The following is a 24966-nucleotide window of genomic DNA, read 5'->3' as shown; positions in this document are numbered from 1 at the left end:
TTGCAGCAATGCAAATAAAAGATGGTTCCTCCTTGGAAGGAAAGTTATGACCAACCTAGACAGCATATTAAAAAGCAGAGATATTACTTTGTCAACAAAGGTCTGTCTAGTCAAGGCGATGGTTTTTCCAGTGGTCATATATGGGTGTGAGAGTTGGACTCTAAAGAAAGCTGAGTGCTGAAGAATTAAAGCTTTTGAACTGTGGTGTTGGAGAAGACTCTTGAGAGTCCCTTGGACTGCAAGGAGATCCAACCAGTCCATCTTAAAGGAGATCAGTCCTGGGTGTTCACTGGAAGGACTGATATTGAGGCTGAAACTCCAATACTTTGGCCACCTGATGTGAAGAGTTGACTCATTTGAAAAGCCCCTGATGCTGGGAAAGATTGAGGGCAAGAGGAGAAGGGGACGGCAGAGGATGAGATGGTTGGATGGCATCACTGACTCAATGGACATGGGTTTGGGTGGACTCTGGGAGTTGGTGATGGACAGGGAGGCCTGGCGAGCTGCAGTTCATGTGGTCACAAAGAGTCAGACACTACTGAGCAACTGAACTGAACTGACTTAAACAACAACAATTAAAAGATGTAATTAAAATCACTTGGTCAGTAAATCTTTTAAAGTAGCTACTCTGTCTTAGACGACTTTAGTTTTTTGAAAGATGGCGTGAAACAGCATAAAAGAATATTAAAACTTAAGATAATAACAGAGACACTATTTTAATACATTTAACTCAGTATATTTTCAAAATTCTATTTCATCAGCCTTGCCAAAAGTAATTTATAATGCATATGATATTGATGGATAGACCATAACATGCTCTTCTTTAGAATAAACACTTCTAAAAAATCCATACATTTTCTGGGCTGAAAATGAGCCATTAAAAAATATTTATTTATTTTTTAATTTTGTTTGTTTTATAATCTGTGATCTGATGGAAGAACTGAGATTCATTTTAACAGATTTGGGCAAAATCAAGGTGTTCAAGGGGAGGGAGAGTTTCATGCTAAGAGTAGTTGGAGGTGACAGGGATCTGTTTCACATTGTGTCTCTCTCCTAACAGAAGCCCTGCATGAAACAACTACACGTAGAAAACAAAACAACCAAACATCAGTCCACATAGCCATTTGCCTTCTTTTGTTAAAAATAAATGCAACTGCACAGTATTTTTTAAAAGTAAACAATTTTGAAAACAATTTAACTTCATACATTTCTCTTTTTGAAATTAGGAATTATTCTATCTGTGTCAGTAAAGATGCTTTGCTTTCAATGAAACACAAATCTATTGTGTAATATTTTGGAGATCATCTCGAAAAATTTTTCAACATAATGTGGTATTTTTTCAGTGGTAGGCCTCCAAATGTCACTCTTAATTCTCATTACTGGGAGGGATTGGAGGCAGGAGGAGAAGGGGACGACAGAGGATGAGATGGCTGGATGGCATCACTGACTGATGGACGTGAGTCTGAGTGAACTCTGGGAGTTGGTGATGGACAGGGAGGCCTGGCGTGCTGCAATTCATGGGGTTGCAAAGAGTCGGACACGACTGAGCGACTGATCTGATCTGATCTGAATTCTCATTACATAGGGCAGGACTTTAAGGCCATAAATGGAACAGACATGCCTTATGTTTTAGAGACCATCTATTTGTCTTTGCTCCAAATTATTCTAAATTGGACATGGAGTGAACAATATTGTCCTTTATCATTATACTTAAATATAAGAACTTTTTATAGCTTATTAATCTGCATCTATCGTACTACCAAATGTCCCCTTCCTTTATTGGAGCTAGTTTGTTAAAGGCAGAAATGGCTAACATTACAGAGACATCACAACTTTTTTTTGCTTAGAATTCTTATCTAAAATAAACATGCCATTCGTCATATTCAATTTAGTTGTGAAATTAATCCAAAGTAAACATGAAAACTGGGTTCAATCCCTGGGTTGGGAAGATCCCCTGGAGGAGGGCACAGCAACTGACTCCAGTATTCTTGCCTGGAGAATCCCCATGGACAGAGGAGCCTGGAAGGCTATAGTCCCTGAGGTCCTAAAGTGTCGGACATGACTGAGCGACTAAACACAATTATAAAAATAAATTGCAGCCTTTGTATGTACCTGTTAACAATAAATGCTCTGAATTTCTAATGCTGTTGTATCCAACAAAAGTTTGGGGTCAGGAAAAAAGTTAAAAACTAACCATTCCTTCTGCTGATTTAAACACACATGATTTCAGGTCAGACATGCATTGTTTTCTCTATGCAGAAGAGATTTGGCAGTTCTTCTAAATTTCATTTGTCATTACGAAAGCCAGATTATCCTGAAGTAATCATCGCATTTAGTTTCAACACAAAAGTACCATAGCCAGATTTTCATTATGCAAGATGTGTGGATCGCAATAAACTGTGGAAAATCCTGAAAGAGATGGGAATACCAGACCACCTGACCTGCCTCTTGTGAAATCTGTATGCAGGTCAGGAAGCAACAGTTAGAACTGGACATGGAACAACAGACTGGTTCCAAATAGGAAAAGGAGTACGTCAAGGCTGTATATTGTCACCCTGCTTATTTAACTTAAAGGCAGAGTACGTCATGAGAAACGCTGGGCTGGAAGAAGCACAAGCTGGAATCAAGATTGCTGGGAGAAATATCAATAACCTCAGATATGCAGATGACACCACCCTTAGGCAAAAGTGAAGAGGAACTCAAAAGCCTCTTGATGAAAGTGAAAGAGGAGAGTGGAAAAGTTGGCTTAAAGCTCAACATTCAGAAAACGAAGATCATGGCATCCGGTCCCATCACTTCATGGCAAATAGATGGGGAAAGAGTGGAAACAGTGACTGACTATTTTTGGGGGGCTACAAAATCACTGCAGATGGCGATTGCAGCCATGAAATTAAAGGATGCTTACTCCTTGGAAGGAAAGTTATGACCAACCTAGATAGCATATTCAAAAGCAGAGACATTGCTTTGCCAACAAAGGTCCGTCTAGTCAAGGCTATGGTTTTTCCATTGGTAATATATGGGTGTGAGAGTTGGACTATAACCAAAGCTGAACGCTGAAGAATTGATGCTTTTGAACTGTGGTGTTGAAGAAGACTCTTGAGAGTCCCTTGGACTGCAAGGAGATCCAACCAGTCCATCCTAAAGGAGATCAGTCCTGGGTGTTCATTGGAGGGACTGATGGTGAAGGTGAAACTCCAATACTTTGGCCACCTTATGCAAAGAGCTGACTCATTTGAAAAGACCCTGATGCTGGGAAAGATTGAGAGCAGGAGGAGAAAGGGACAACAGAGGATGAGATGGTTGGATGGCATCATCGACTCGATGGACATGGGTTTGGGTGGACTCTGGGAGTTGGTGATGGACAGGGAGGCCTGGTGCACTCTGGTTCATGGTGTCACAAAGAGTCGGACACGACTTAGCGACTGAACTGAACCGAAGATGTGCTCTGCTGTATTTCTGGAGCAGTATAGAAATAGACTATAGACTCATTTGAAAAGACCCTGATGCTGGGAATGATTGAAGGCAGGATAAGAAGGGGATGACAGAGGATGAGATGGTTGGATGGCATCACTGACTCAATGGACATGAGTTTCAGTAGGTTCCAGGACTTGGTGATGGACAGGGAAGCTTGGTGTACTGCAGTCCATGGTGTCGCAGAGTTGGACATGACTGAGCAACTGAACTGAATAGGTAATTGTAGCAAAGAGGTTCTTTAAAATATATTACTCCAGATGCGTGCATGATATTTTGATACTGCAGCTTTGATGCAGTCCTACTGAGGGAAGAACCTTTTTTATTTTTTAAGGAGGGGTATGCTTTGAAGTGGTCTTTTAGGTAAAAGCAGTTTGGTATGAGGACATTTTTTATATGTTATACATTTAATATATACATATTTTCAGCATATGTGTGTGTATATATATATATACACATATATATTATATATATGTATATAAACATATACATTATTTTCAGCATTTCATTACAGAATGCAATATATTTTCCTTTCATTCTGATACACGTTTCACCAAATATGTTCTACTCCCCAACCATGGAAATTGCAAATGAGGTAGTTTAGGGATAGAGAAATGTCCTACAGGGCTGAACTGCAGAGAATTATTCCCAGGAATGGAAACCTAATGGAGTTTACCTAGTTGGATAGAACATTGGTGGTGGTGGTTTAGTTGCTTAGTCATGTCCGACTCTTGTGACCCCATGGGTTGTGGCCCGCCAGGCTTCTCTGTCCTTGGGATTTCCCAGGCAAGAATATTGGAGTGGGTTGCCATTTCCTTCTCCAGGGGATCTTCCCGACCCAGGGATTGAACCTGTATCTCCTGCATTGCAGGCAGATTCTTTACTGACCGAGCCACCAGGGAATCCTGGCACATTGTTGAGGACCAGCAAATCCTTTCTTCTTTGTATTTTCTTCTCGTTGGAATGGACTTGTCTATGGCTTTTGTCCTATGCTGTTCCGCTGTTGTATTTGGGAGCAAATCATTTATCCTCTAATCTCACAAGTCTTCAGATAAAGCAGAATTTTGCCTCAGAATAGCTCATCCCCAGAGTCTCAGCCACATCTGGTTTAGATGATGAGGTTTGGGGTTTCTGAGCTGATGATATTTAGATGAGCTTTCACTTTGAGCTGATGCTGTAATGAGTTGGGGAATATTGGGATGGGATGAAAGTTCCTTATATGTGGGATGGATCTGAATCTCTGGGGGCCAGAAGGGGACTGTAGTAGGCTGTATCCTCCATGTCCTAGTCCCTAAAACTTATGAAGGCTAGTTTATAAGGCAAACAGAACTTTGGGAAGCAATCAAATTAAGGATTTAGAGATTGGGAGATTATCCTAGATTATCTAGATGGGTCTGGTATAATGACAAGGGTTCATATAAAAGGGTCAGAAGAGGAGTCAGAGTTAGAGGGAAACGTGATGTGGTGATTGTGGCAGAAATGTGAATAATACGTTTTGAAGATGGAAGAAGAGGCTACAAACCAAGGGATGCGAGTGGCAACAAGAAGCTGGAAAAGGCAAGGAAACCAGTTACCTCCTAGAACTTCCAGAAAGAATGCGGCCCTGCTGACAGTTTAACTTCAGCTCAGTGAAACTGATTGCAGACTTCCTCTGACTTCCAGAATTCAAACGTAATAAATTCATGTTGTTTAACACCTCTCGGTTTTTAATGATTTGGTACAACAGCAATAGGAACCTAAGACAGAGGGTCCATATGAAACTGCTTTATAATGGATTCTGGCAGAAAAGTGATATTCCTTGGATATTAATTTTATTATTTTTAATTTTATTTTTTTAGATATCACTTTTTCTTTTTTTGTGTGTGTGTGGGGGTTTAATTTTAATTGAAGGCTAATTACTTTACAATATTGTGGTGGTTTTTGCCATACGTTCACATTAATCAGCCATGGATGTACATGTGTTCCCCATCCTGACCCTCCCTCCCACCTCTTTCCCCATCCTATCCCTCAGGGTCATCCCAGTGCACCAGACCTGAGCACCTTGTCTCATGCATCGAACCTGGACTGGCGATCTATTTCACATATGATAATATAGATGTTTCAATGCTGTTCTCTCAAATCTTCCCACCCTCGCCTTCTCCTTCAGAGTCCAAAAGACTGTTCTTTACGTCGGTGTCTCTTTTGCTGTCTCACATATAGGGTCATTGTAACCGTCTTTCTAAATTCCATAAATATACATTATTGGTGTTTTTCTTTCTGACTTACTTCACTCTGTATAATAGGCTCCAGTTTCATCCACCTCATTAGAACTGATTCAAATGCATTCTTTTTAATGGCTGAGTAATACTCCATTGTGTATATGTACCACAGCTTTCTTATCCATTCATCTGCTGATGGACATCTAGGTTGCTTCCATGTCCTGGCTATTGTAAACAGTGCTGCAATGAACATTGGGGTACACGTGTCTCTTTTAATTCTGGTTTCCTTGGTGTGTATGCCCAGCAGTGGGGTTGCTGGGTCATATGGTGGTTCTATTTCCAGTTTTTTAAGGAATCTCCACACTATTCTCCATAGTGGCTGTACTAGTTTGCATTCCCACCAACAGTGTAAAAGGGTTCCTTTTTCTCCACACCCTCTCCAGCATTTATTGTTTGTAGACTTTTGGTAGCAGCCATTCTGACCTGCATGAGATGGTACCTCATTGTGGTTTTGATTTGCATTTCTCTGATAATGAGTGATGTTGAGCATCTTTTCATATGTTTGTTAGCCATCTGTCTTCTTTGGAGAAATGTCTGTTTAGTTCTTTGGCCCAGGATCCTCTATGACCCACCTCCCAGAGTAATGGAAATAAAAGCAAAAATAAACAAATGGTACCTAATTAAACTTAAAAGCTTTTGCACAATGAAGGAAACTATAAGCAAGGTGAAAAGACAGCCTTCAGAATGGGAGAGAATAATGGCAAATGAAGCAACTGACAGAACTAATCTCAAAAGCATACAAGCAACTCCTGCAGCTCAATTGCAAAAAAATAAGCATCCCAATCAAAAAATGGGCCAAATAATTAATTTTATACTTCTTGAAAAAAACAAATACAGAAGATAACTCTGTGTAAAGGTGGTGGGAGTTGGAGAAGTAAAGGTCATGAATATTCACTGTGTGTCTTACTGGCTAACAATTAGAAGAGGAGTTTTACAGGTTGACAGGACTATTTTGTCTAGTATCCAAAAAACCTGCATTGAAACCCCTTTTCATTTGGTTTTCCTGGATATTTTCTCTTCTGTGTCACCCACCCCCACTCCTCCAGAGTATTTCAAGTTGGACCTGCAGGGATCCTTTTGAAGGTTAAATGGAGTTCAAGGGCTTCCATTCTTAGTTTCCCTGCTGAGACAAAAGATACACTAATTAATGGCTTTTATGAAGACTTGACTTTTTACTGGAAATAAAACCAAATAATTCCTCTGAAGACTTTATAACTAATTGCTATTTAGCATAATTTGATTTGAATTTCTCATGGAAAACAGTTGAATGGTAACAGAGTTGATTATTATGAATCCAAAAGTTTCTTCATCTGAAGATTAATCATGCTAAAAGCCGATATATCACTTATTAATTTTATTCTGCAGAACATTTCCTGTTTTGATGTACTGTTTTGGAATGCTTACTAAGTAGAGTGAGCCTTTGGAAAGCTTTTACTACCTGGAACTCTCAAGCAAATAAGTTGTTTCAGACTGAAACATTTTTTGGATGGAATTTTTCCTTTTAAGCAAAAAGTCATATATATTTGTGTGTACTTCATGGATATATATTTATATATATATGCTTATTTTTTGACTTTAACAATTTATAAGGAAACTCTTACAATATATAAAATCATATATATATATTTGTGATTTTTAGATAACATGAAATACAAATGAACTTTTCCTGAGTGATACTGTATTAGCCATAAGACTATTTTTCTGGACCAAAGCTCAAGAACACAAGAATAAGCTTGTTGAGATGTGCAAAACACGAGTCTATATGAGGTCCAGAATATGCCCACATAGGGTCACAAGTATGAGTGTGATCTTTCTAAAAAGTAGTGGAAACAAAGGTGATATGATTTAGTGTGTATGAATAAAAAATATGACTTATCTTATATTCCCTTAGAAGGTTTTCATTAAAATGTCATGTTTTAATGCAGTCTGCAAAGGCCTCAACAGCATCCTTAGGATTATTATTCCAATGATTTTCTAAGGTTTGTTTAAATAAATAGCCTTTATATTGGCTTTATTGGTTAATGGCAGAAAGTCAGAGTAAAGTTTGAATAAAATTGTCTTATTAATGAGAATATGCCAGGTCTTCAAATTCAAGTCTTCCTAAAAGGAATTGGATCTCTTTAAAGGCAATATAATGTTTAGAATAGGATTTGAATTTGTTTCTTTACTAGGTGAAATCTGATTTTTGGTTTATTCATCATCTTTTATTTAGAATGAAGATTTTTCATTCCCTGCCTCATTTCTCTTTCTTCCCTCCCTTCTTTTTTCCATTTTTAAAAATCTTCCTTTTCCATCTTCCCTTTCTCTTTTTACTTCATTCTTCCCTTCTCTCCTTCCCTCGCTTCATCCTTTTTTTCCTTTCTTCCATCCCTCCTTCCTTTTACTGTACCTAACTGGTCAAAGTTGAATCTAAAATGCTGAGCCTGTTTTCTGGACAAATATGGAGCAAACTTTTTAAATATCTCTCAAGTTATTGAAGACGTGAGGGAAAAACATTTTCCTCTTAACTCAGAAGGCAGTGTATTGGAATGTCATTTATATATTTTGAAAATATCTTAGAACATCCTGTTGTCACTGGCTCCCTGATTGCACTAACCATCCCTCAATGCATACAGATTCTTGGACAGTTAAGAAAGGGAATGAAAGAGAATGAAGGGGGAGTGATCGTTTTCTACTCAAATGTTCCATACTGCACGAGTAACTAGTGAATAATGCAGAAATGGTGTCTTGTCTTCTTGATATTATAGACTTGTCACCTAAGACATGAACATTTATTTTCCCCTGTATGCCTTTATGTTCTTCAGTTTGGGTTCTCCATTTCTGGATTTTGCTGTCCCATGGGTGAATGGAATTTACCTTCATTCCATCCGAGAACATCTTCATCAGTTAAAGAAGGCGTATCAGTGAGCAAAATATTCTCTCCCTCTTTCTCAAGGGAGGGTAGTCCTCATTCTGTTACAATCTAAGAAAGAAGGCAAAAGACTCTGAGATTGTACTTCTTATTCAGTTGGTTGAACAGCTTCAGCATTAGCTTTGACTCACAAAATAGTGTGGCATTTCTTATACCTCGAGTGTTATGTAGCAGTTAATCTTTTTTGCCCACACAAAATAATGACAGGGAACTTTTTGATATGCACCTGTATTTGAAATGTAATTCACTAGTTAATAGCTAAAAATAGTGTGTTTTATTTACTAAATGACAGAAGATAAGATGGTTAGATGGCATCACCGACTCTATGGACTTGAGCTCTGGGAGTTCATGATGGACAGGGAAGCCTGGCATGCTGCAGTCCATGGGGTCACAAAGAGTCGGACACAACTGAGCAACTGAACTGATTTAGTAACTTGAACACAGTTTATGGTTCAGTCTTTGAGGATATAATCAGAGTCAGTCCAATGGATTAGGTTGAATGGATCAGGTTCCAAGGAATGACCAAAAGTCTTAGATCCTCACTTGTTAGTCCAGACCTGGCAGTTACAAATTCCATTAGGTAATGAGAGAAACATTTATTTTGCCTTTCTCGTCGTCTCTCTTCTGTCTCCCTTCTTTCCTCTATTGCTAGAGCTATGCCTCTCTATCTCTACTTCTGTGTTGCTTTCTATCTCTGCTGTTGCTGCTGCTAAGTCGCTTCAGTCGTGTCCGACTCTGTGCGACCCCATAGACGGCAGCCCACCAGTCTCCCCTGTCCTTGGGATTTTCCTGGCAAGAACACTGGAGTGGGTTGCCATTTCCTTCTCCAATGCATGAAAGTGAAAATGAAAGTGAAGTCGCTCAGTCGTGTCCTACTCTTCGCGATCCCATGGACTGCAGCCTACCAGGCTCCTCCGTCCATGGGATTTTCCAGGCAAGACTACTGGAGTGGGTTGCCATTGCCTTCTCTGTTTCTATCTCTATTATTGCCCAACTCTTAAGAAATAATAGCTAATCTTTAATGAGTATTTAACATGTTCCAGTTATAAATCTACATGAATTTTATTTAGATTTGAAGGGATGATAAAATGGAAAACAAAGCAATTGTTTTACATTGAAAAGTTATGAAAAATAAACTTCACTATGCATTTCATTTTTTTTAGTTTATTTATTTTAATTGGAGGTTAATTACTTTACAATATTGTATTGGTTTTGCCATACATCAACATGAATCCGCCACAGGTATACATGTGTTCCCCATCCCGAACCCCCCTCTTTCCTCTGTCCCCGTGCCATCCCTCTGGGTCGTCCCAGTGCACCAGCCTCAAGCAACCATTATCATGTATCGAGCCTGGACTGGCGATTAGTTTCATATATGATATTATACACGTTTCAATGCCATTCTCCCAAATCATCCCACCCTCTCTTCTCCCACAGAGTCCAAAAGACTGTTTTATGAGAGGAATACCCACTAAGGATATTCATGAGAGAAATGTCCACTAAGATTATATGTCTGATGAAACTAAGTGGTCAGAATATCATTTGCTTAGTTTTATTTAATTTATCCGTCCTCTCTTCATTCAGCAAACATATCTTAGGTGCTTACTATTAGTATATCAAGATTTATGCTAATAAGTGTAGCTACAGAACAAAGGAAACTTAGTTTTCATCCATCGCAACCTATGTCCTATAGTGGGTTTTGCAATTCCTTGCTGAACTCTGTCTCAGAGATCTCTGTTCTAACACCATTATATCTAAAAACCAAGGTGACATCTGACAACACAGACGTTCATATGCTACATTATTGACTCCAGTCATCAACATTCACAGATCCCCATAATTTTGAGCTACTGTAAATGTGGCAGACTGCCATGACCATGTCTGGCAGAAACTTTTTTATAGTTGTTACAGGGCAGACTTCTCATTTAATTGAGATGCATTAGGTAAATATGATGCAGGTGGCTTCGTTAGTTGAGTTTTACAGAGTGCAGTCAGCCACAGCCCTCTGAAATTCTAGAAACACAGGGGCCAGCAGTAGTAGCACAAATTAATAATTGAGTTGAACACTTCCCCCACCCTGCACCCCATCAAGGGTCATCTTCAAAACAAGCAACAAGGGTCTCTTAGAATGTATCAAATGTCTTCTGTTTCTTAGAGGTCAGAATATGTGTTAATTTATAGCATGGATAGAAATAAATTAGATAAAACAAAATTTAAGCAGCTCTTTTTTCTCTAAAGTATAAATAATATAGTAACACCTGTGCCATATTTCTAGTATTGAGGCCAGATGGCTCATCCTCATTCTTTCTCTCATTCTAGTTTTCTTTTAACTGTTTAAAATCGTGATATACTTGTTTCATATTCTAATACTCATTGTTCTGCTTTCAGTTTTCCCTGCATTTTTTATTGCCATTATATGTTTGCTGGTTCATAGGAAAAGCGTATTCCTTTATTCTTCAGAATTGTTTATTTTTTCAATTATATAGGTAATTCTCTTTCCTCCCAGTGAGATCTCTCCCATAGTCCTTGATCTACTGCTTTACAATGAGTTGTTTGATTTTTTTAGGCGTACTTCATAGTTGTCATTATGGGATTTCTTTTAGGTTACAGACATTGCTTTCTGAAATTTTATACCGTCTTCTATCTTGTTTAGCTCTCACTTTGCTAGGAAAAAATATATATATAACATATACTCACATACACACCCTCTAGTTAGTTTCTTAGAAGTATGAAGTGAAGAGCAAAGAAGTAAAACATAGTTTCATGTCAGAAAGTGTTATTATGTTACCTTTATTAATAACTTGGACATAAAATTACAAATACAAAAGCATTTTCTTTAAAAATTAACACCTCATTTTAGTATTATCTAACTTCCCTAATGTTATCCGTCCCCCACCCTTTTCTCCTTTCATAAACGTAAGTTTGCTTTTTATGTCTGTGAAGCTGCTTCTGTTTTAGAAATAAATTCATCTGAGTCCTATTTTAGATTCCACATGCAAGTGATATCATATGGTCTTTGTCTTTTTCTGACTTACTTAATGTGATAATCTCTAAGCCCATCTATGTTGCTGCAAATGGCAGTGGTTCATTCTTTTATGGCCGAGTACTATTCCTTTGTGTAAATATGTACCACATCTTCTTTATCCATTCATCTGTCATTGGCCAATCAGGTTGCTTCCGTGTCTTGGCTATTGTAAATAGTGCTTCACCACACATGTGGTGCAGTATCTTTTCAAAATATGGTTTTCCCTGAATTTATGCTAGGGAGTGAGATTGTTGGATCATATAACAACTCTATTTTTAGGTTTTTTAGGAATACCGTTTTCAATAGTGGCTGTCCCAATTTACATTATCACCAACAGTGTAGGAGGGTTCCCTTTTATCCACATTTTCTCCAGTGTTTGTTACTTGTGAACTCTTTGATGATGGTTATTCCTACCAGTGTGAGGTGATACCTTTGATTTGCATTTCTCTAATAGTAATGATGAGCGTCTTTTCTTGTACCTATTGGCCATCTGTATGTCTTTGGAGAAATGTTTGTTTAGGTCTTCTGCCTATTTTTTATTGGGTTGTTTAGTTTTTTGTTATCGAGATGTATGAGCTATTTCTGTATTTTGGAAATTAAGCCCTTTTTGGTCTCATGGTTTGTAAATATTTTCTACCAGTCTGTAGGTGGTCTTTTCATTTTGTTGATGGTTTCCTTTTCTGTGCAAAAGTTTTAATTTGGATTAGATCCCATTTGTCTATTTTTGCTTTTGGGACACTAGCCTTAGAAAACCTTGGTATGGTTTATACCACAAAATATTTTGCTTATGTTTTTCTTCTAGGAGTTTTGTGGTTTCATGTCTTATATTTAAGTCTTTAAACCATTTTTGAATTTACTTTCCTGTGTGGTATAGGGGAGTGTTGTAACTTCATTGATTTACATGCAGCTGTCCAGCTTTGCCAGCACCACTTGCTGAAGAAACTGTCTTTTCTCCATTGTATATTCTTGTCTCCATTGTTGAAGATTAATTGACCGCAGTGTGGGAGTTTATTCTGGCTCTCTATTCTGTTCCGTTGATCCATGTGTCTGTCTGTGCCAATATCATGCTGTTTGATGTTTTGAGTACTGTAGCTTTGTAGTATTATCTGAAGTCTGAGAGGGTTATATCACCTACTTTGTTCTCTTTCCTCAGGATCGCTTTGGCAATTCTGGGTCTTTTATGGTTCCATATAAAGTTTAAGATTGTTTGTTCCAGTTCTGTAAAAAATGTCATAGGTAATTTGATAGGGATAATGTTAAATCTGTAGATTGCTTTGGGTAGTATGCCCATTGAACAAAATTAATTCTTCCAGTCCAAGAGAATGATATATCTTTCCATTTCTTTCAATTTTCTTTAATGTCTTTTATCAGTGTTTTATAGTTCTTAGCAAATAAGTCCCCACTCCAGTACTCTTGCCTGGAAAATCCCATGGGTGGAGGAGCCTGGTAGGCTGCAGTCCATGGGGTCACAAAGAGTCGGACGCGACTGAGCAACTTCACTTTCACTTTTCACTTTCATGCATTGGAGAAGGAAATGGCAACCCACTCCAGTGTTCTTGCCTGGAGAATCCCAGGGACGGGGAAGCCTGGTGGGCTGCCGTCTATGGGGTTGTGCAGAGTCGGACACAACTGAAGTGACTTAGCAGTAGCAGTAGCAGCAAATAAGTCTTTCACCTTGATCATGTTTATTCCTAAATTTTTTTTAACTTATTTTGATATGATTTTAAGAGGGTTTTTTTTTTTTTTTTTTACTTTTCCTTTCTGATATTTCACTGTTGGTATAAATAAATGCAACAGGTTTCTAGGATTTTTCAGTGGCGTAAGTTGGGGGACAGCTGTGGGTTCCTGCACCCTGAATACACCCTAGAGATACATAATTTTCAGAAAGTTGTTGTAAGCTCATTCACTGAAGATCTCCCCTCTCAGTTCTGTTTCCATCACTAATGCAGATTTATACTCTTGTACACTTTTTCTGTCAATTTAGTGGGATTTGGAAAGGGTTAGAGGGAAAAAAGTCTGTAGCAATTTGGCCATTTTGAACCGAACAGGATACACATTTTCAATAGCTTAACTGGACAAAGAGCCAACTAGAATACCTGGCTTTTGGTAAGAAATCTATCCAAAAAGATCACTGTCACAGATAGGAAATAGTGACTACAACCTAAACTTCACAGAACTGAATTAAATAAGAATTTCAATAACTGGAACTTCTAGCAGACTTGCTAGTGACTAATACAGGGTGAGAATTTTATTTTGCTTGTCTACTTTTTTAGTTCCGTTTTTTCATGGACATATATGTAATCAATTTGAGTAGGCAGATCTCATAGGATATATTTAGATATCATCATTGTTTTTGTCTTCCACTCTTTCTTTAAATCTGCTAAGTGAGTGACTTTATGTTCCTGCCACTGGAACAGTCCTGGCTGAACCAAAAGTCACTTTAAATTACCAAAGTAATCTTGATTAAATAATTATAACTACTTGGTCCCAGATAGTATTTAATATTTTTAAACTTTATGTAAGATTAGTCTGCCATCCTTTCTTGCTCCTATGTTCTCAGCAGGATGATATCAATTTTATTAATCTTCAGTTTGATAATTTCAGTTGATTAATCAACAACTGGAGTTTAAAGAAAGCAAAGGGAAGGATGTTTATGTGTTTTCTGAGTTTAACCAATGTTTAAAACTGGCTCTCTCATGGGGACTTTTGTGAATTCTGTGAATAATTTTGTAGTGGGTTTTCTCTCTGCAGCTCCCTTGAGGTGGACATCACCCCTTCTTTGCCCAGCTTCTCCTGAGCTCCCAGCTTCAGTCTCCACTGTGTCATCCACAAACTTTTACAATCGGGGTCCTCTTGTCTTGGCAGGCTATCTTCTTTGGCAAGATCCTTTTCAGAAGGATCTTTTCACCAATCCACTGTGTCCATAACTGCAGGGAATACACATCAATTTCTCTGAGTGCTCTCTTAGAATTCTTGGTTACTTTTGCTTGGAGTTAGAGTGTGGCCCCTCCTTGCCCCTTCTGCCTCAGGGAAATGACTCCCAGACCTGTTCTCTTAAAAAAAAATCCTCCTCCCTAATTTTAGCAGACACGAGGCGCTTACTACTCTCAAAATTCTCCTTGGCCAACATCATCTATGGCCTTCACACCTTAACTAAAACTGAGACAGGAAAAGGCATGTCTTAAAACCCTGTTAGGCACAGGTTAATTGAACACAGCATTGACTAAAAAGTTTGAATGATTCTTTAAAACTCTATGAACTTTAGGCTTGAATTCTGCAACTGGAGTAGAATCTCATAAAAAGCAAGAAATTGAGTGGAAATCAATGAGTTGTTACCAATAAATGATTTGAGATTGTCACTAATTCGGATATAAAAGGTTCTCAGACAAAGCTGAAACTAGACTGGCTTTTAAGAAATTCAGACAGCATATATTTGAGTAAGAATTGGCTCAAAGTTTAATTACATGATGAAAATATAAACAATTTCATTAGGAGAGCTAAATGGAAGGAATTGTTAAAATATCTACAATTAATTTTTCCACTAATATGATAATTGTAATTTCTAGAAAAAATTATGAACTATGCTTGATTACCACATTTACGAATGATGAAATATTAGCCTAAATAATTCAGAAGCTTTATAATTCTGAATTTAGTAACTACAACAAATTTCTATTGATTGTGGTGCTGGAGCTGACTCTTGAGAGTCCCATGGAGACCAAGGAAATCAACCCAGGCAATCCTAAAGGAAGTCAACCCTTAATATTCATTGGAAGGACTGAATCTGAAGCTGAACCTCTATTACTTTAGCTACCTCATGCGAAGAGCTGACTTATTGGAAAAGACCCTGATACTGGGAAAGATTGAGGGCAAGAGGAGAAGGGGGCTTTGGAGGATAAGATGGTTGGATGGCATCACCAATGCAATGGACAAGAGTTTGAGCAAACTCTGGGAGATAGTGAAGGACAGGGAAGCATGGTGTGTTGCAGTTTATGGGGTGGCAGAAAGTCGGACACAACCTGGCAACTGAACAATAAATAGCCTACTTTCAAAATAAAATGTCAAAAAACAAATCAGGTGGAGCCTGGAAATATGCGTCTAAGCAAAGCCATTGATAAGCATTATATATTCTGAAATCCACTATCTGAAGGAATGTGTAACTGGACCTACTAGATGCTTTCTTAGTAACTAATATATTTTAATTAAATGAAACCTCATAAGTAAAACCTGTGAGGGGATAGTGTTGTTACTTTATCATTTCTATTGTGTCAATATGGCTTCAAGAACACAAAACTTGAATTATGGATCAAGACATCTAGTGGCAGGACTCTTAATCATTGTGCTGGTGGAAGTGACCGGACCCTTGTGAACTGTTAAAATTTTCATTATATTTGAGTTGGCAATTCAGGGACAGGGGGAAAAAACAGAATGGGCAGAAATAAGCCCAATTTCTTGATATTTTCATGATATTTGATTGGGTTCATTAAGATGGATTTCTGAAGTCCCAGAGTTAGTCACATTTCCATGGCATGAGATTTTGGAATATGATTGAAAGGTATTAGGAAGCACTTAGCAGTGCAGCTCTCATGGTATAATTTAAATTAAATTTTTTTCTGAAAAGCCCAACATGGAATAATGGCAAGACCTCCCACCCATTGCATTTGCCTGTAAATAATGAGTGAGATTTGGTTAAATAGAAAAAAAAATTTAGAAGACTCAGATACTGGTTTGCACAGATATGGCTTTGGTTGAGTCAGGCCAGAGAGTTATGTGATCAATATTATGATGTGGCCAGTGAACTTCTGAAGATGAGTGTAAGAAGAGTGACTGGGATCAGGGAATAGACACCCCACCACACCTATGCTGGAATGACCAGGCTAGAACACTGCACAGTTATGGACAAACCGAACATGTTCATGAGGGAGATAGCTCAGTGTATAATAAAGAGAATTAGAAACCAGGTTGGTGAAGAACAGTTGACTATTACCTTGGGAAGAAGACAGAACATGAGGTTTTTATTTATTTATTTTTTAATGTAAAGGTTAACTTCTATTCATGAAAAGTGATTAGAATTTTTTTTTATTTTCTGCTTCGTCCCAAGAGGTAAGGAGAGATGGATAGAAATAGAAGGTGTGGAACAGACTACTTTGAGATTGTGCTGTGCTATGCTAAGTCACTTCAGTCGTGTCTGCCTCTTTGCGACCATATGGACTGTGACGCGCTAGGCTTCTCTGTCGATGGGATTCTCCAGGCCAGAACACTGGAGTGGGTTGCCATGCCCTCCTCCAGGGGTTCTTCCTGACCCAGGGATATAACCCACGTCTCTTATCTCCTGCGTTGGCAGACGTGTTCTTGACAACTAGCACCACCTGGGAAACCCGACTTTGAGATTAGCGATTGTTTAAGTATTAAACTGGAGAAATTTCTGGTAATTAGCAGGTTGTTCGGTTTTATCGTTCTGTTTCTTCTCTGTTCAATACAACTTGTTTGCGCTGTTTTTCTGGCTGGATGCTTTTGGCCAATATGCCGATCTTGACTGATTTTGAATTGTGAAAATGCATTACATTCTTTATCAACATGTTCGCTGTGATGGAAGTCCTCTTTTTGCAGTGAGAATTGATGTTGGGTGGCATACTCATTGTTCACTCAGTGCAGTTTGCTCAAAGACCTCTCCATTAACCAAGAATGTCTTACCAGAATGCTGCTGTGACTTGTACTGTGCTTAAAGAAAGCACATCCTGGCCTGAAAATAAACGAATGCCTCCTGACGCTCAGTTCATGTATTCCTCAGAGTTTATGATAATTAGGATGCTTGTTTAATTGCTGTCCTTTTATTTCCACTGGATTGTGGCAGGTAAAGAGCAGATTTCAAACCATGCACAGGTAATTTATAAACTCATTTTTGCTGTTACGAGTACATGTAAATCATCCTGAATGTCAGTAAGTCACTCTTTTATTAATTTTGTGCCAGCTGTTACTAAAGGTACATTTGGCCCTCTTCTTAGAAAGGATTCCTTTGAGTGATGGCATTTCATGCCTGTGTCCCTTTGACCATGATAAGTAAGCATTCTACCACTATAATAATTTTTATACAGTAATAACTCTTGAGATGTATTATGGGTGCAACCAGCTTTCAAATGCAAATATGAAAATATCTGTAAGTTATAAAGTAGCTTTCAATTACATCAGGGGCAGATATTTTATCCTATTCAGTATTATTAAATAATTATTATCAAGTAAAAGGATTATATTTTAATAATTCCTTTCAGTTCAGTTCAGTCACTCAGTCCTGTCCGACTATTTGTGACCCCATGAATCGCAGCACGCCAGGCCTCCCTGTCCATCACCAACTACCTGAGTTCACCCAGACTCACGTCCATCGAGTCAGTGATGCCATCCAGCCATCTCATCCTCTGTCGTCCCCTTCTCCTCTTGCCCCCAATCCCTCCCAGCATCAGAGTCTTTTCCAATGAGTCAACTCGTTGCATGACATGGCCAAAACACCGGAGTTTCAGCTTTAGCATCATACCTTCCAAAGAAATCCCAGGGCTGATCTCCTTCAGAGTGGACTGGTTGGATCTCCTTGAAGTCCAAGGGACTCTCAAAAGTCTTCTCCAGCACCACAGCTCAAAAGCATCAATTCTTCCGTACTCAGCTTTCTTCACAGTCCAACTCTCACATTCATACATGACCACTGGAAAAACCATAGCCTTGACTAGATGGACCTTTGTTGGCAAAATAATGTCTCTGCTTTTCAATATGCTATTTAGGTTGGTCATAACTTTTCTTCCAAGGAGTCAGCGTCTTTTAATTTCATGGCTGCAGTCACCATCTGCAGTGATTTTGGAGCCAAAAAAAAATAAAGTCTGACACTGTTTCCCCATCTATTTCCCATGAAGTGATAGAACCAGATTCCTTTAGTTTTCTGAAATATAGCCAATTTATTACATTAGGAATGCTTAGAGGATGTTGAGTTTCTGAGGGTCATTAATGTTAACTATCACAGTGCAATAATTATTTTCCAAATTCTATTGTTAAGCAATAATTTTTTAAATTATAATAAGCCCAATTTCTTGGGATGTTACTGTTGGGTCAGAAAGGGTCAGAAGCTGAGGTGTTGTTGTTCCTTATAAGGAAATCATTTAAAAGTTCATGTGAAAGGCAAGATGAGCTCTTACCAGATAATCTTTACCGAATTTGTTATATTATTAAAGGATTTACTTCACATAAATACAGTTACAGGAATACTTAATTATTGGATTACTTGTGCTTTCCCATTTTATGTAAAATGTATAATATATATATTACATAGTTCAATTCAGTCTCATTTTAAACTTTATTTTAAATGTGATTTAAATGGAACTTCCCCATGAAGAATCATGAACTAAATCTCTTTTCCAGAAAAGCTCTAATAATCCATAGTAAATTAAACATTCTAATGCCCAAAGGGTAGTATCATACAGGCATACCTTAGACATATTGCAGGTTCCTTTCCAAACCACCCAGTAAAGGGACTATCACAATAAAATGAGTCATACAAATTTTATAAATTCAACATAAAGTGAATGATCTTCAATTTGTAAAATGCACAGAACAAAATACAATAAAACAAGTTAGGCGTGTATTCAAAAATTATTGTTGAATAAATGAAGTACATAAACATGTTTGGTTAAGTATGGTCAGCCCATTGTATTCGCAGATTTCACATCCACAGTTTCAGCTAAGCTCAGGTCAAATATATCTGGGGAAAAAATTGTGAAAACTTTGAAAAAGTAAAACTTGAGTTTGGTGCAGAGGCAATCATTTACATAGCATTTATATTGTAATTAGAATGCCATTTACACTGTATTAAGTATTGTAAGTAATCTAGAGATGATTTAAATACATGCGAGGATGTACATAGATTATATGCAAATATCAATACTACACCAGTTTATTTCAGACACATGAGCACACTTTGATTTTCTGATCTGATGGGGACCTGGCGCCAATCCCAGTGAATACCAAGGGGAATGACTGTACAGAAAGGAAGAAAAAGAATACAAGGAAACACTGGGAAATAAAAAAGCTGTTGAGTAAGAAATGATGGTATTTGGGGAAATCGTTTTTGTTAAGCATGAGCATAATTTAAATATTTGAAAATAATCACAGAGAGCACCTAGGGCAATTTCTTTCCTTTAGCAGGATGGCATAAAAGTATTCAAGAGGGAAGAAAGAACGAGAACTGGAAGAAAAGATCTAGCAGGGACTTTGGATCAAAAAAAGTATACATTTTGGCTGAGGAGAATGATATCCAGAAATTGAGTTGCTTCCATTTGACAGCTGTGGTAGATTACAGATCACCTGATTTCCAGTCCCACACAGTACAGCATGTCATTGTTCAAAGAATACTGAAGTTTAAAAAACGATTTCTAGGTTTCATCTATGTTTTTATTTTATATTGGTGGCACCATGCAATATTTACTTTGCAACTGAAGGTAATACCTAAAACTATACTCCAACTTCAGAAAATTTAAGTTACAAAAAAGAGGTGAATTGACTCCAGATGGATTTTAGAAATAAATATGAAAGGCAGAAGAATAAGGCTTTAAAAAAGAAAGCATAGAGGAAACTTTTCATGACATGTTATTGGCAGAGGTTACTTAAATAGCATATAAAAAGCACTAACCGTTTAGAAAAAATGAAAAAGAAGTAAAATAAACTAAATTACATTTTAACTACAAGTTTTTGTTTATCAAATGGCTTCTAAGTGGTTAAAAAAACCTACTCATAGAATTGCAAAACATATTTGCAATATCTCTTAATTAGTTAGGGATTTATATCCAGAATATGTGATGAATTTCTACAAATTAATACTCAAAACACAGACAATCAAATATAGAAGTGGGCAAAAGTCTTAAATAAGCACTTTGCAAAAAAGGAGAACAATCCAAGTAAGCAATATTTTAAATATATGTTCAACTAATAAATTGATAACAAAAACAAAAATTTAATTTGCAACAGAACACCATGCATACTTACCAAATGATTCCTATAAAAAGAAAACCACACTAAGTGTTGGCAAGGCTGTGAAGCAAATGAAACCCTCATACATCAGTAAGAGTATATGAACTGGTGTAAGCACTTTGGAAAATTGTTTAGAATTATTTACTTAAGTTTACCATCTCTCGTTGTTTAGTTGCTAAATTGTGTCTGACTCTTTGTTAACCTGTGGACTATATTCTGCCAGGCTCCTCTGTCCATGTGATTTCCCAGGCAAGAGTACTGGAATGGGTTGCCATTTTCTTCTCCATACTTTTATCATCCCTTGTTACTGCTGTTGATCAGTTGCTCAGTCTTGTCCAGCTCTTTGTGACCTTATGGACTGCAGCATGCTAAGCTTCCCTGTCCCTCGCTCTCTCCTGGAGTTTGCTCAAACTCATGTCTATTGAGTTGATGATGCCATCCAACCATCTCATCCTCTGTCAACCCCCTTCTCCTGCCCTCAATCTTCCCCAGCATCAGGATGTTTTCCAGTGAGTCAGCTCTTCATATCAGGTGGCCACAGCACTGGAGTTGCAGCTTCAGCATCAGTCCTTCCACTGAATATTTAGGGTTGATTTCCTTTAGGATTGACTGGTTTGATCTCCATGCTGTCCAAGGAACTCTAGAGTCTTCTCCAATACCATAGTTCGAAAGCATCAATTCTTTGGCACTCAACCTTCTTTATAGTCCAACTCTCACATCTGTATGTGACTACTGGAAAAACCATAGCTTTGACTATATAGACCTTTGTCAGCAAAGTGATATCTGTGCTTTTTAATATGCTCCATGTGTTTGTCATAGATTTCAAGCTCTTCCAAGGAGCAAGAGTCTTTTCATTTCATGGTTGCAGTCACCATCCACACTAATTTTGGAGCCCAAGAAAATAAAATCTCACTGCTTCGACTTTTTCCCAATCTATTTTCCATGAAGTGATGGGACTGGATGCCATGATCTTAATCTTTTGAATGTTGAGTTTTAAGCCATTCTTTTCACTCTCCTCTTTCACCCTTATCAAGATACTCTTTAGATCCTCTTTGCTTTCTACCATTAGAGGCGTCCCTCATAACCCAGCAATAACATTCCTAATATATAGCCAAAGAACATGTGTACATCTCCTCACCAAAAGGCATGTATATTTTCTGTAACATTGGATCTGAAAATTGTTATAAAGAACTCAAATGCTCATTAGTATATTGTGGTATATTGAAGTATTTTTCGAATATGAGAAGAAAATGAAAGAAATGAGAACGCTACAAGCTGGATGGGTCTTCTAGCATAATATTGAGCAAAACACATCATACAAAAAAGTATGTATTATATGACTCATCTATTGTATGAGAAATCAGAATATTCCTCATAGAAGGCTAACATCTAGAAACAGACAAGAAAAGGGCTTCTTGGATTCTGGTAATATCCTATTTCTTGTTTGGAAGACTGGTTACACTATTTGTTCATGTTTTGGACATTAATTGAGTGTACAGTTATGATTTGTCTTCTTTTCTGTATGTAGATTTTGCCACAATAAAACTTACAGATGGAATGAGTGTGAGAGGGCTGGAGGGACAGAAAGAGAAAGAGAGAGAAGGAATAGATGAAAATGGAAAAAAAAAATGGAGAATACTATCAGCTTTATATTCATCCTTTGGAATTTCTAAGGCATTTTTTGACCTAATAAATGGCCAATATTGTAAATTTTATGTTTGTTTTAATAGATTGTGCATTCTGATTTGACAGAATTTCATATATGTCTTCTGGCTAGACTAGCAATGGCTGCAAAGCTATTTGAGGTTGTCTGTATCACTGAATTTTTTTTTTTTTTTTTGCATGACATTTTCTGAGAGCAGCATGATAAAATTTTCAATCCAAATTTTTTTTATTTATCACTGCTTTTTTTTGTTTTACTAGTCTTTTGTATTTTGAAGTTGTATTGTTAGATGCATATGTATTTGTGATGAATGCATCTTATTTGTTGCTCATTTTTAAAGTACATAACATGTTTGTACTGTATTTTTTGCCTTAAATTCTGTATTTTCAAATATTAATATTACTGGAGATTTGGGGGAGTTTTGTATTTGTCTGACATATCTTTTCGAGTCTATTAATGTTATAGTTCTTATGTCTTTTTGTTTTATGTCATTTATATGTAAGTTGCTCTTTTACTAGGACTTTGCTTTGTCTTCTTGTCCACATCAACTCTCTGTAGTAGTATTCTGTTTTGTTTTAATATATTTTTGCTTTCTTAGAACAGCTAAAGTTGTTGGTTTTTTTCCTGATGACTCATTCTTTCTAATTTCATTTATTTTTGTAGTTGATTAAACTGAAGAACCATATTCAGTTTATTTACCCTTATTGTTGCATTTAACATAGTACTTTCTCTCCCTAATAAGAACAGCACTTCAGTAGTTAAGGGAAGTATTCTTTGATGATGTAATATTGACGTATGTGTGTATTGGATCTAAATGTGAGATGTATTTCTTTTGTGGCTGACACTTAGAAACATTGAAAGCTGTGAGTCTCTTCTGTAGACCTTTTTTAAAAAGGTCAGCATATTTCTTTTAGGTCTTCAGTTTATTTCTCTGCCCCAGCACATTACCAAAATCATTTTTATTCAGGTATTTACTGCAGCACACATCCAGCAGGGAGTTGTTTTCAGAATGATTAAAGAGCATTCAGGTATAAAACTTATAATAGGAATGTCTCAATCATCAATCTGTTGTATTTCTTTAACTGTGCTCTAGACATTCCAAGCATATGACAAGTTATTTTAATCTTGGGAAATGTTTTCAAAAGAGACAGAAAAGGAAGAGTTATTAAAAATTAAAATGGTTTCTTATGTTTCTTTTGAGAAAAAAGAGTCTCTCTGTATTAATGATCTGATAGAGTAGGAAAGATATAGCCAACCTCTTCCTGTCTAATCAGTAATTGTTAATGGAAATAAGACACCATTCAGGTTAGAGGACAATTTCTATGAAAGAGGAATGAGGAAAACTTACTTTTGATGCCTGAGCATTATGCTTACATTGATTTTTTTCATTTTGAAATATGATTTTAAAATCTTATCTTTATCTACATAACAGGTTTTGCACTACATGTAATTCACTGACTTTAGGAATTGGTAGCATTAATTAAAAATTAGAACAAGTTTTTATTGAAGGTAATCTTATTCACTCTAGTGCTTAATTATGTACTCCCAATATCTGTTTTGAAATGTGAATATTTCTGTTGTACATGTTTTAAGGTATTTTTATTAACATGAATGTTTCCAAGTTGGCTCTACAGATTAATTTCACAATACCACCTCATATAGGTTAAATTATAAAACTCTTTTACTAAATAAAGGAACTGAAGAAAAAGAGAAAGATTCAAGTTTTCAAAGAACAGCCTTGCTTTTCTTATAGATAATGCAAACAGTGAAGACAATTTCTTTTTGTCCAGTCTTGGGTCATTAAGTTGTGGCAATTTCCATGAAAACCCAGAACACCTCTAGTTTTCTTCTTATTGCATCTGGAGAGAACAGCAGATATATTGAATATTAACTTCTAAACTAGAAGACTTAAGCTTAAATCTTGACTTGCCAATTGACTGACCATGTAATTCTGGCCAGGCAACATAAGCGTTCTGAGATGCAAAAATTTCTTTTTGCTAATTAGCTCTAATTTATAAGGTCCAAGGAACCAATTAGATTATAATGTTTCCTTTATGGAAGTCATTTTTGTTCCATGTGTGTTACATTTCTCTTCAAGTGGCACATAATTAACCATGTGTCCTCTTCTTGTTTCAGTGCTTTTTGTAAGAACCACAGTAAATTAAAGATGCCAAATCATAGATGTCAGTGCAGATAAGCAAAGTGGGTGTTCTCAGTAAAAGCCATTTATATGAACTGTGGAATCTTAAAAAGATAAGTTATGTTAAAGATTTATTACATTTGAATGAATACATACTCACTCTTAGGAACCTCGGGTAATGCCCACAGTAAACACTGCTGGAAACCATCAATCAGAAGCTCACTTTAATGCCACTAGGAAGTTAACGGTGCTATGGGTTCATTCAAATATGCTTTCATCTCTCACCAGGCTTTCACAAATACTGTATTAACAATCTTGGCAGCCACAGGTGTGAGGAGTGTGAGGTATATTCCCTTAATGCATGGCCCAAACTGCTGTTTTAATTTTTAACAGACATTGTTCAAGAAGCAGGGCGAAGACTAATAGAGTTTTGCCAAGAAAATGCACTGGTCAAAACAAACACCCTCTTCCAACAACACAAGAGAAGACTCT

General features: G+C 37.1%; 1 protein-coding gene across 5 annotated transcripts in view; it reads left to right on the top strand.

The window, feature by feature from the left end:
* B3GALT1 (beta-1,3-galactosyltransferase 1) overlaps window positions 1-24966 on the top strand; it is a 619500-nt gene that overhangs the window by 113239 nt on the left and 481295 nt on the right. For 4 of the 5 annotated variants that reach the window (XR_011569376.1, XR_011569375.1, XR_011569372.1 and 1 more), the window contains one exon: window positions 1-24966. This exon is cut by the window's left edge; it is cut by the window's right edge. The exons of the other annotated variant lie outside the window; for it this stretch is intronic. The gene's annotated coding sequence lies outside the window, so the exon portion shown is untranslated. 5 annotated transcript variants of the gene reach the window in all.

Source organism: Bos indicus, chromosome 2, assembly GCF_029378745.1.
Source record: "Bos indicus isolate NIAB-ARS_2022 breed Sahiwal x Tharparkar chromosome 2, NIAB-ARS_B.indTharparkar_mat_pri_1.0, whole genome shotgun sequence".
Lineage (NCBI taxonomy): Eukaryota > Metazoa > Chordata > Mammalia > Artiodactyla > Bovidae > Bos > Bos indicus.
The sequence above is the reverse complement of the archived record's forward strand: the minus strand, read 5'-3'. Positions and strand labels throughout refer to the sequence as shown.